The following is a 13,505-nucleotide window of genomic DNA, read 5'->3' on the forward strand; positions in this document are numbered from 1 at the left end:
CGCATCATTTTGCATTCCCACCGGCAACGTGGGAAGGTCCCAATGTCTTCACCCTTGTTAAACACCTGTTAGCAGCTATCCCCGTGCGTGTCAAGTGGTATCTCATTGTGGTTTTGATGTCCAGCTCCCTGGTGACGGAGAAGGTTTGGGGATCTATTGGCGTGTGTAAGACTGTAAAGATGAGGTCCCCATTGCCTTGCTGAGTGTCATCCAGGAGCCGCTGTCAGCTCCTGCTTTCCTCCGCACCCCTTCGCACGTGGACCCCAACATCTTCCAAGCGGCAAAGGGTGGCCAATCCTTCCTGGCTTCCTCTTCTGCTCCCCAATCAAGAAATCGGCCTGCCTTCGATGGACCCACCTGCGTGCGTCAGGCCCATCCACGGGACGCGACAGCTCCCGGACAGTGGAAACAGGGAGGTTAGGCCAGCTGCAAAAGCCCATCACAGAAGGTCACCGCCGGGGTGGGAGGAGGCTGCGGGGCTGCTGGGAGCAGCGAGGACCAGGACGCGGGGACGCTGGAGGCCCCGGTCGCGAGCTGGGGTGCGGTAGGGCGGCGGCGGGCTGGGCGGCTTCCCGGTCCCGTGCGGCTCCCTGCAGAGGACCCGGGGACTCCGACCGCGCCTCCTAGTGGCGGGGGCGCCTGCAGCCGTGCAGCCGTGGGGGCGGGGTCGCCTGCAGCCGCGGGGACGGTGGCGCGGGGGCGGGGACGCGCGGAGCCCCAGGGTCGCCGGCGAGCTGAAGGCCTTCGGAGCAGGACACCCCCCCCCCCACCCCCACCCCCCCAACCCCCCCCTCCCGGCCGGGATGAGTCAGCGAGGGCAGCCGCGGGGTTCTGGCGATGGCTGGGCGTGTGCATTTCCGTCCGTTTCCGCAGGTGTCCGTTGGCAGTGTTGACAGTGACCCCAGGGACCGCCCCAGGGACCAAGAGAAGAATGCAGCTTTGCGGGTGGGGTGCGTTAACGCCGAGTACCCCGACTCCTTCGGCCACTGGGGAGAAGCCAAGTTCTCCCAGGCCAAACATCGGTGGGGGGAGGGGCTGCGTTTTGTAAGGGAAAATGTCAAAAAAACCCTCAGGACGCTGCCCGACTTCACGCTTCTGCTGGATGGGGATCACTGCCTAGCCCCCAGGCTTTTACCGTGTCTTCGAAAAGATGGGAAAGTTAGAGGGGACCTAGATAGACTGCCGGGCGCAGTTTCTGTGGCACTGCCCACAAGGTGGGGACGAAAACTTGGCACCCCGCAGACTACACCGCGGGCGGGCCTTGCCCGGGATGCGTATCAGAAGCGGCGAGAATGCAGACACTTTCTGTTCTGATGGTGGTTGTCGCGGGGACTGGATTCTTCCATATGTGACAGTACCCTGGCTTCCAGCATTCTGGAAAGTGCGGTTCCTCAAGTGCCCAGCATTTTTCACGCTGGAAACTGGTACGCACCACAAGAAAACCTGTAGTCCAACCACCCAGAATTCCCGCATCGAGCCCCTCTTAAATAATAACAAACAGTACATGTTTCCAGAAACTCTATCAGTGAGAAGTTTGTTATGGCTGCCATTTCCCCACCCAGGAAACAGGGGTGGGGGGGTATTAGGGACTATGAACTCTGTGAAAGCTATAGAAGACCCCAGAGAAAAGTCACAATTACAGAAGCAAAAGTGACAGTCTTCTAGTTCAGATATTGGCCCAATCAGGATACATAATCGAATGAGAGGGCCTGGGAACCAGATTCTGCTTTAATACAAAAAAGAAGAAATCTTATAAAAGGTGTCCAAATGTAGTAAACGTTTCCAGTTACAGCTGATTAAGATTTAAAACTTAGGGGGCACCTGGGTGGCTCAGCTGGTTAAGCATCTGACTCTTGGTTTCAGCTCAGGTCATGATCTCACGGTTCCTGAGATTGAGCCCCTGCCTTAGGCTGCTGTGCGCTGACAGCGTGGAGCCCGCTTGGGATTCTCTCCCTCTCTCTTTGCTCCTTCCCTGCCTATGTTTGTTCTCTCTCTCTCTCTCTCTCTCTCTCAAAAATAAATAAGTAAACTTTAAAAAAAAAAGATTTAAAACTTGGGTTTTCATTTTGGGAGTGGCATTTTATTTTTTATTTTCTTTTTAAAGTTTATTTATTGATTTTGAGAGAGAGAGAGAGAGAGAGAGAGAACACAAGGGGAGAGGCAGAGAGAGAGAGGGAGACAGGGAGAGAATCCCAAGCAGGCCCCACATTCTCTGTGCAGAGCCGGACACAGGGCCCGAACTCAAGAACCTCGAGATCTGGCCACCCAGGTGCTCCAGGGGTGGTATTTTAAAGTTCAACTCATAGCTGCTAAAGGTCAGCAATCAAAGATAAAGGAGGGGAGGGGAGGGGAGGGGAAACCTTAGTAAACTGCATCTCATAATCATTTTATCTGGAACTTTATATACTTTCCCACTTTCAAAGCTTAGTTTAAATACAGCAAAATTTATATAAAGTTGCCACTGCAGTACAAAGCATTACAATGAAATCGTTAGAGTGTTGAATGGAACATGCTAGTTCACTCTTGACACATGTGTTTGGAAGGGGTTGCTTCACTGGCTTTATAATTCAAAAAATAGGTTTTTAAGCCCCCTGTGAGAAGAGAGCGATTTTCAGTATTACAGACTCCTGCACCACTGTGTTAAGATGTGCCTGGGCTTTGGGACCTTCATAAAACATACTCTCATCTGGATTCCATTTGATTGATAACAAAGTTGAAACAGTGTTTTCACCTCACCGGTAGAAACACCGTTGTTTGGGGTTTTCGTTTAATGCTACCACAATAAAATACGCATTTTGGCATTAAAAAATCCGACCTCAGCAGTACGCATATTAGTGTCTGAATAACCAGACGACTGGACTATGGTGGGGGCATAATTAGAACCCTGCCTCCTACGCAGGCCAAAAGTGGACAACTGCCGTGCTACAGCCCCACCTGCGACAGCCCTGAAGGACAGTGGTGAAGAGGAAGCCTCCCAGAGGGAAGATTTTGAGCAGTGCACTTGCTTGGCCATGCTGTCTGGAGGAGAGACGGCCAGCGGTATGAGTGTATGGCCATGCATATGCCACGTCTGAGTCGTTAGCTGAATGGTCAGGGACTTTGAAAACACATGACTGAAAATTGGTGGCAAGGAGGTCTAGGGAAGACGTATGTGAATACACTTACCTGAAGAGACATATGAAGGGAAGTGTGTGTCATGGGTGATCTGCCAATCTAACTTGGCAACTAACCTTACTGGCACAAACATTCAATATTCTGATGGCTAGCATACCCATTTGGTAAATATCCATCAGGCTCTTCCCCAGCAGTCATGTCAGAACCCAGAGGGGTCAAGAACTAAGCGGCCAAGTGGCAGGGATGGAGGTCGTGCTCAGCACCATGGGCCTCCACTCACCAAGGCTGACCTCACCACAGCCACTGCTGAGTGCCCCATCTTCTGAGGGCCAGAAGCAGGGCCAACATGGAGCCCCTGATATGCCACCAGTCTCCAGAGTGATCAGCCAGCTACCAGGTGGCAGGGAGTTCACTCTAGAACACTTCTATTAAGGAAGGGGCAATGCTTTGTGCTTACCCAAACAGATACTTACTCTGGATATGGATTTTCCTTCCCACCTGTAGTGCTTTGGAGAAACCAATATTTGTTGATTTGAAAAATGCCTTATTCACACCCTACGACCCACCAATTGCATTACTGGGAATTTATCCAAAGGATACAGAAATGCAGATTCGAAGGGGCACATGTACCCCACTGTTTATAGCAGTACTATCAACAGTAGCGAAAGTATGGAAAGAGCCCAAATGTCCATCAACTGATGAATGGATTAAGAAGATGTGGTGAACATATATACGATGGGCTACTACTTGGCGATGAAAAACAATGAAGTCTTGCCATTTGCAACAACTAGAGGTTGGAACTAGAAGGTATTATGCTAAGCAAAATAAGTCAGTCAGAGACAGACAGATATCATTTGATTTCACTCATAAATAGAATCTGAGAAACTTAACAGATGCCCATAGGGGAAGGGACGGAAAAATAAGATAAAAACAGAAAGGGAGGCAAACCATAAGATACACTTAAATATAGAGAACAAACTGAGGGTTGATGAGAGTGGGGGGTGGGTGGTGGGTTAAACGGGTGATGGGCATTGAGGAGGGCACTTTTCGGGATGAGCACTGGGTGTCATATGTAAGTGATGAATCACTGGGTTCTACTCCTGAAGTCAAGACATACACTGTATGTTAACCAACTTGAGAATAAAAAAGAAAAGAGAAAAGAAAAGAGGAAAGGAAAGGAAAGGAAAGGAAAGGAAAGGAAAGGAAAGGAAAGGAAAGGAAAGGAAAAGGAGAAGGAGAAGGAAAAGGAAAAGGAAAAGGAAAAGGAAAAGGAAAAGGAAAAGGAAAAAGGAAAAGGAAAGAAAAGAAAAGGAGGGACGCCTAGGTGGCTCAGTTGGTCAAGCGTCCGACTTCGGCTCAGGTCATGATCTCATGGTTTGTGAGTTCGAGCCCCGTGTCTGGCTCTGTGGTGACAGCTCAGAGCCTGGAGCCTGCTTCGGATTCCGTGTCTTCCCCTCTGTCTGTCCCTCCCATGTTCATGCTCTGTCTCTCTCTCTCTCTCTCTCTCAATAATAAATAAACGTTAAAAAAAAATTTAAAGAAAAGAAAACTGCCTTATTCACCATATCATGGCGTTTCAAACAGCATCACTTCTAAACAAGAAACCCATTTCATAGGAAATGAGTGCAGCAATTGAGCAATATTCGTGGAATTCACTGGTCTTCGGTTTCTCCTCATCCTGAAGTGGAATGACTTTTGGAAGACCTCCATTGTTTCTAGCTTAGTGGCAATAATTTGAGGGTCTGGGGCAACAGCCTCTAGGAGATGGTCACCATTTACCTAAGCGCGTACATGCATAGATACATGGTGCCGTTCCTCTTGTCACATGGCTTTACGGATCCTGCAATCAAGGTATGGAAATGGGTATGCCTCTCCTCACTTTTACCCCTAGCAATACAATGGAAAATTTTTGCTTCCTGTCCCCGTGGTAATAGATCTAGCTCTTCTGGACCAGAGGTCTTAGTTCCAAAGAAAGAAATGCTTTCACCAGGGGATAAAACAATGACTCCATTGAATGGGAAGTTGAGACTTCCAGCTGGCCACTTTGGACTCCCCAGACCTCTCGATCGACAGGAAAAGAAGGGCTGTACTGTATTGGCTGTGGTGACTGAACCTGACTATCAAAGGCAAATTGAGTTCCTACTACAAAAGTGCTACGGACGAGTATGTCTGACATATCTAGAGAGCTTCCTGATACACCCGTGTTCCGCGATTAGTCAATGGATGACGTATGTATATCACATCATCACGGTGTGCATTTTAAATACCTTGCACTTTTATTTGTCAATGAAGCTGGAAAAAGGTCAATAGATAATAATAATAACCTAACTGAGAGAGAACATCTAACGCCCAAACCATTCAGGAATGAAGGTTTGAGTCATCTCCCCAGTCAAGGACTCAAGAGGAGCTGAGGGGCTGGCGGAGGACAAGGGTTGTGAAAGAAGGCAGTTATAGGGGCACCTGGGTGGCTCAGTCACTTAAGCATCTGCCTCTTGATTTCAGCTCAGGTCATGATCTCACGGCGTGTGAGATTGAGCCCCGAGTTGGGGGCTCCATGCTGACAACATGGAGCCTGCCTGGGATTCTCTTTCTCCCTCTCGTTCTGTTCCTCCCCCGTGCTCGCTCTCTCTCTCTCTCTCTCAAAATAAATAAATAAACATTTTTTAAAAATAAATAAACTTAAAAGAAGAAGGTAGTTATAAGTGCCAGCAATGTGATCTGAAGAGTTACTAACACACATCTCCTCGAGTGGGAAAACAAACAAGTAAGAAAGCCAACTGTATTTTCAAAGGATATCCTTAGGGCTAAAGCCAAACTTTACGGATGGAGAATCATAACATTAAAAAGCTCCGTTGCTTTTTCTTAACCTCTGGAAGGCAATTCCCTTGAGTGTCACATTCTAGGAAACCAGAAAAATCCAGCATCATTCTACAGCACAGCAAACCTATCCTTGTTTTTCCCAGAGAGTTGCGATAACAGGTTATGTTTTTGATGTAATTAGCTCTGTTATGAAGATGGTGAATGAAAATTAACTTTTTCTAGTACCTTCTCAAGGTCCTGAATCTTTTTTTAAACCTGAAAATAAACAGAAATGCCATTAACCGAAAGATGCCTAAGACATCTATGCTATGCAAGACATTGTGGGGGATACAAAACATGGGACTATAAAATGAATCTACATGAAAGGTTGCAGGATACAAAATCAACACGCAAAAATCAGCTGCGTTTCTGTACACTAACAATGAAATACCTGAAATGAAAATGAAGAAAACAATTCCATCTATAATACCATCAAAAGGAATAAAATACTTAGCAATAAACCCAACAAAGAAAGTGACACGTTTGTACATTGAAAACTACAAGACATTGCCGAAATGGGGTGCCTGGCTAGCTCGGTTGGTAGAACATGTGACTTTTGATCTTGGGGTCATGAGTGTGAGCCCCACATTGGGTGTAGAGTTTACTTTAAAAACTCACTGAAACAGGCACCTGGGTGGTTCAGTTGGTTGAGCGTCCGGCTCTTGATTTCAGCTCAGGTCGTGATCTCAAGATTTGTGAGATCAGTCCCCGAGTCAGGCTCGACACTGACAACATAGAGCTTGCTTGGGATTCTCTCTCTCTCTCTCTCTCTCTCAAAATAAATAAGCTTAAGGGGCACCGGGGTGGCTCATTCAGTTGAGCGTCCAACTCTTGATTTCAGCTTAGGGTTCATGGGATGGAGCCCTGTGTTGGGCTCCATGCTGAACATGGAGCCTGCTTAAGATTCTCTCTCTCCCTGTGTCCCTCTCCCCCGCTCATGCTCTCTCTCTCTCTCTCTAAAAGTAAAAAAAAAAAAAAAAAAAATTAAATTGCAGACAGAAATTAAGATGATACAAATAAATGGAAAGACATCCCATGTCCATAGATTGGAAGGTTTAATATTGTTAAGATGCTTATACTACCCAAAGCAATCTACAGTGCAGCCCCTACCAAAATCACAATGGCATTTTGTGCAAAAATAGAAAAATTCATCCTAAAATTCATATGGAATCTCAAGAGACACTGAATAGCCAAAACTATTTTGAAAAGGAGGAAAACACCGGAGGACTCAGGCACCTGGGTGTCTCAGTCAGGTAAGTGACTGACTCTTGATTTCCACTCAGATCGTGATCTCACAAGCCCCACATTGGGCTCTGGGCTGACAGCATAGAGCCTGCTTGGGATTCTCTCTCTCTGCCCCTCTCCTGCTCTTGCTCTCTCTGTCTCTCTCAAAATAAATAAATAAACTTAAAAAATGGGAAGACTCACATTCCTAATTCCAAAATGTATTACAAAGCTTCAGTAATTAAAACAGTGTGGTACTCAGGGCGCCTGGGTGGCTCAGTCGGTTAAGCGGCCGACTTAGGCTCAGGTCATGATCTCACGGTCTGTGAGTTCGAGCCCCGCGTCGGGCTCTGTGCTGACAGCTCAGAGCCTGGAGCCTGTTTCAGATTCTGTGTCTCCCTCTCTCTGACCCTCCCCCGTTCATGCTCTGTCTCTCTCTGTCTCAAAAATAAATAAACGTTAAAAAAAAAATTAAAAAAAAAACAAAACAGTGTGGTACTGGTGGGCAGATCCACAAAGAGACCAATAATAGGATAGAGATCCTAGAAATAAATCCTTGCATATATGGTCAAACTCTCTTCTACAAGAGCGCCAAGACCACTCAATGGGGAAAGGAGTCTCTTCAAAAAATGGTACTGGGGGGTGGGACGGGGGTGCTTGGCTGGTTCAGTCAGTAGAGCATGTGATTCTTGATATCAGAGTCATGAGTTCAAGCTCCACATTTGGCGTGGAACCTGCTTTAAAAAATTTTTTTTAATGGTACTGGGAAAACTGGATAGCCACGTAAAAAAGAATAAAGTGGGGCCCTTATCTCACACCATAAACAAAAAAACTCAAAATGGATTAAAGACTTCAATGTAACACCTACAATAATAAAACTCCTGAAAGAAAACATAGAGGGGAAGCTCCTTGACATTGGATTTGGCAATAATTTCTTAGATATAACACCAAAAGGCAAAATGGTGCTGTATATAGAGAAGGCTTTTGCAAGTGAGGGAGTTCAGGAGTTCTGTTTGTTTATTTATTTATTTATTTATTTATTTATTTATTTATTTTAATGTTTGTTTATTTTAGAGACAGAGGGAGACAGAGAGAGAGTGGGGGATGGGCAGAGAGAGAGGGAGACAGAGAATCCGAAACAAGCTCCAGGCTCTGAGCTGTCAGCACAGAGCCCGATGCGGGGCTCGAACCCACGAACCGTGAGATCATGATCTGAGCCGAAGTCGGACGCTCAACCGACTGAGCCACCCAGGTGCCCCAAGGAGTTCAGTTTAAATGTGTGGAACGGGTTGAGTTTTAAATGTCTCTTAGCCATGCAAGTGGAGGTACCATGTATGCATTTGAATTTGAGTCTGGAGTTCAGGAGCAAGTTGTAATCTAGAGGTATAAACTTGGGAGTTGCTGAAATACACATCGTATTTAAAGTTCCAAGACTATGTGGGACCATCTAGGGAGAGGGTACATTCAAGGGGAAGAAGGCCCAGGATTCGAATTAGTGGCCCTACAATATAGTGTCGGGAATGAAAAACAACAACCAGAGAAAGAGAATGAAACAGAGGGCAGAAATCAGGAAAACGGGGTTTCTGGAAACCCGAGAAGTTTTTCGTGGGGGACTGAGCAAATGACTGTGTCAAATGCTGCTGAGAAGTTAAAGGCAACACAGTTTCAGGTAGAGGGGAGGAGGTAGGAGCCAGGCTGCACTGGGTTAGAGTGTGAACAGGAGGTGAGGACTGCAGAGAGTGAACACAGGCCCATCTTCCGGTTGGGCCCGTCATCTTCTACTGCCCCCAGAGACCCGCTTCATCCTACTGACTCTTGCAGCAGCTCCAACTGGTTGCACATTATTAGATTCTTTCTCGTTCATTTGCAAGCATGCTCATATCTGTTTCTCAGAGACATAATTACCATCTTCCTTCCTATTTCATTAACAGCAAGGCCATACTCTACCTTCTCTCAGATGACGAAGGACCGTCGAGTTCTCCAGGACTTTTCATTGTGTTTTCAAGCCCTGCAGCAAACTCATCTGCCTCATCAGTCACCATTCACTGAAAAGAATCAACCAACATGTCCATTAATGACAAAAAATGTAACCACTGCAAAATCGGAAAGTCTGCATATATGTCTAAAATCATGCATTTGCATCATTAATATAAGTGTTAATCGCGCAACAAGAATTTACCATCCACCAAGAAATGCTCTGTTCTCAGGGCGCCTGGGTGGTTTAGTCAGTTAAGCATCTGGCTTGATTCAGGCTCAGGTCACGATCTCATGGTTCATGGGTTCAAGTCCTGTGTTGGGCTCTGTGCTGCCAGCATGGAGCCTGCTTGGGATTCTCTCTCTCCCTCTCTTTCTGCCCCTCTCCCACTCATGCTCTCCCTCTTCAAAATAAATAAATGAACCTAAAAAAATAAATGCTCTATTCTCAGAAATGCAACTTAATTTTAATGCAGTCTAAGTGAAATGAGGAGGAAGTAAAATACAAGGGGTTGTCCAAAGTCAAACATGATACAACCATGATTAATCAAAACGTTTGGGGAATGAGTGGCTCTCATCAACCAAAAGGAGCCAAACACGTGGTTACCCATGGACGAGGTATAACCCATTCTGTGTCAACCCTCTTTAGGGGAAATCATTCGTGTGTGTGTGTGTGTGTGTGTGTGTGTGTGTGTGTGTGTGTGTTTATGCTTTAAACTCATCATTGACAACTATTAATTACCTACCTAATGCTACACATAGATGGTGAAGGGTTAGGTAGTTTGAAAATGTTAAGTCCCCAAACACAGGGAAATTCAAATATGTCCATCAAGGTGCCAGGTAGAGAGGGGTGCTTTTCGATGTTGGGGAATAAGGACCAGAAGTATAGAAGGTTATCTTTTTTTATTTTTTTAATGTTCATTTATTTTTGAGAGAGAGAGAGAGAGAGAGCAGAGGAGGGGCAGAGAGAGAGAGGGAGACACAGAATCTGAAGCGGCCTCCAGGCTCTGAGCTGTCAGCACAGAGCCCGACACGGGGCTTGAACTCACAAACCACGAGATCATGACCTGAACCGAAGTCGGACACTTAACCAACTGAGCCACCCAGGCGCCCCTAAGTTATCTTTAAGCTGTCAACATCCAAAGGTAACCAAAACTATGCCCCGTGTTGTTTGAATAAAATCACAAGAAACAATTTTCCACACCATTTGCATCTTCCACAACAGGAGAGTACAAAGAGGGTGAAAACATTTCATTGAGTACCTGCCAGGTACTGTTCTAAATGCTTTACATGTATTGACTCACTCACTTAATCCCCTGCAGAGCCCTGTGAACTAGGTATGACTATCATTCTCGTTGTTATAAATAAGGAAACCAAAGCACAGAAAGATTAAGGAAAACTCTAATTAATTGAAGATTGGGGTAAAACGGAATACCATCAAGTCTAGTTTTTGTGAGGCAAGGATTATTACCTGTCCTGTGCCTCAATACCGATGGCCTCTTCCACAAGTGCAGATATAACATGTCCCTTCCATCCCCACTAGGGCTGCGATAGAGCCCCAGAGAAGAGCCAGCCTTCAAGGCTTAGAAAGAGCACCCAAGGAAAAGCACAACTCCCAGCACTGAGTTACAGCACCAAAGGAAGCATCCTCACCAGGGCTGAAATATAGCACCCAAGGAAAGTCCCCCAAATGCTTAGCTGAGATATGGTGCCGAAGGGAAAGCCCCTCCTCCAGTGTTGACATAAACACCCCAGAAAGAGTGTCACACTTGGGCTGAAATAGAACAACCAGTGAAAAGTCCTCTCCAGGACTTAGCAAGAACTTAAGAGGAAAATCCCCACCTCCAAAGGGTTGAAGTCCGGATCTTGGAGATGCCGAGCTATGACTCAATGTATGGCAGAGGATTTTTGTGGTGCTGGAAACCCAGCCTCTGGAATGAGAGCTGTAGCACCAAAGGGAGAATCCCTTTGTCCAGGGCTGAGAGCAAACACTCCAGGAAAAAGCCCCCCTTTTCACATGGTTGAGATGGAGGGCCTTGGGAAGATCTCCACCCTGCCTCCACTCAGACAGGGCACCTAAGTAAAAGCCCCCTCTCTGTGTCTAAGACAGAGCATCCAAGGAAGAACCCCCACCCCAGGGCAATATAAAGCACCCATAGAGGAGCGCACTTTCACAGGGCTTAGATATGGAATCTAAGAAACAGCCCCCAACCCAGGGCTGAAATGAAGCAATCAAGAAAGTAACTCCCCACTGCATGGCTGATAAGCGAGAAAGGCAGGTCCCTTCCCCCAACATAGCTGAGATAAGGAGCACCCATGGGAAAGTCTTCCCCCAGTACTGAGCTAATCATCCAAAGAAGAGATCCTCCTCGCTGGACTGAAATAACACCCAAAGAAAGCCCCCTCATCAACACAGCTGAGAGAGAGAGTGCCCAAGGGAAATCTCTCCCCTGGGGCTGAAACAATCACCCAAGAAAGAGTCCCCCATATAGCTGAAGGCAGAACCCCTACAAAATAGTCTCCCCACCCCATGGCTGATCTATAGCACCCAAGGAAGCACCTCAATCCCTCCCAGGGTTGAGATAGGTCAACCAAGGAATAGTACCACCCCCTGGCCTGAGAACACCCAAGGAAGAGTCCCCCTTCCAGGGCAGAGATAAAGTGCCCAAGGAAAAGTATTCCCACCCCAGGAGTTGAAATCCTTACCTTACTGAAGGAGACTAGAAGTAACTCAGACAATGGCAGTCAAGTTGTGGTGTCACACCGTTGGAACTTTCTAGAAATCAGCCTTCTGACAGTTGCCTGAAATCTGCCTCAGGGGTCGCTGAGGATGTTGTACGCAGAGATGTCTCACCGGAAGCGCTCGGATGTATTACTGCTTGGGAGGGTTTAAAGGGAAGCTGTTGGCGTGCTGCCGGCCACACCGCCCTGTAGCAGCCGGGTACAGGAGAAGCTGCGTGCAGGGTCTGGTGCTGGAGAAGCCTGGTGCCCAGCAGGTGCCAGCGCCGCCCGATCAGGAAGCAAAACTTTCCCCCTGCCTGCAATGTCTCTGGCGCCCCCTACAGACAAACTTCAGTGACGACTGCCGCAAGAAAAAGGAACCAGATCAGGCCAAATCTGGTGGGCCTGAATTGGGAGCTGAGAGGCAAGAAATCCGTAACCAGTACGCTGTATTCACAAAGGAGCAAAGTCATACAATGATCCTAATCAATGTAGAAAGCACAAATGATAAGACGTAATAACTATCCATGAGGACAAAATCAAAAGCATTGGTTGAAGAGTGAATCTGACAGAAATCTGCAATGCACATCATTCCTTGTGATGAAAATGAGAAATATTCTTTGCCAGGACAAGAATGTCCACTATCACCATGTCTATTCAACACTGCACTACAAGAATCCCTAGCTTGCACCACGAGACAATAAAAGATAAATAAGTTGTTTAGCTAACCTGAAAACTCAAAGTAGTCTATAGACTAAGAATTGAACAATGAGGCTAGATGTAAAATCAACACATGAAAATTAACTGTATTTCTATATAACAGCCACAAGAAATTTTGGGAATGTAAGTTTTTAAGCTATTGCTAAAGTTAGCTAAACTATATAAGGAATAAATATATAAAGATAGAAATACATAGTATATATATGGAATATATATGTATATGAGAGTGTGTGTGTGTATGTGAGAGAGAGAGAGAGAGAGAGAATGGAATGAATATAGCCAAATGTGTGTAAAACCAGTATGCAGATAATTATAAAATTTTATTGAAAGACACCAGAGAATATTTAAAGAGACGGCTATGCCATAAACACCATAGATAGGAAGACGTGGTGTCCATTTCCTTAACCACTCATTTAGTGTATAAATCTAGCACAATTACAATCTAAATCCCAATAGAGTTGTTCATGAAACCTGACAAGCTGATTCTGAAATTTACATGGAAAAGTAGATGCCCCCAAATAGCCCAGACAAACATAAAGAAGAACAAAGTAGGAGAATCTGACTTGCTGTCTCAAGACTTACTAACCTTTAGTAATAAAGACAATGTGCCAGGGATACAGAGATACATACATCGAACAAAGCAGAGCCCGCATCATGCATAGATGGACATTTCATGCATTTCAGAGATGCCATTTCGGATCACTGGGGTAAGAACAGACTTTTCTTCTTTTTGCAGTATATGGCACTGGGACAATTGGCAATCTATGTGAAAAATAGATTGGGTTTCTTCTTTATACCGTATACAAAAAAAGAAACAATTTAGATGATTAAGTACTTAAATATATAAAAAAGACTGTAGAAGAAATTTGGAAGACTTCAGAATAGGATGTCAA

General features: G+C 45.9%; 1 pseudogene; it reads left to right on the forward strand.

Moving 5' to 3' along the window:
- Positions 1–837: 837 nt before the first annotated feature.
- On the forward strand, positions 838–1,665 carry LOC109250419 (alpha-1,6-mannosyl-glycoprotein 2-beta-N-acetylglucosaminyltransferase-like; annotated as a pseudogene).
- Positions 1,666–13,505: the final 11,840 nt, after the last annotated feature.

This window comes from Panthera pardus, unplaced genomic scaffold (genome assembly GCF_024362965.1).
Source record: "Panthera pardus isolate Hobbes unplaced genomic scaffold, ASM2436296v1 HiC_scaffold_27, whole genome shotgun sequence".
Classification (NCBI taxonomy): Eukaryota; Metazoa; Chordata; class Mammalia; order Carnivora; family Felidae; genus Panthera; species Panthera pardus.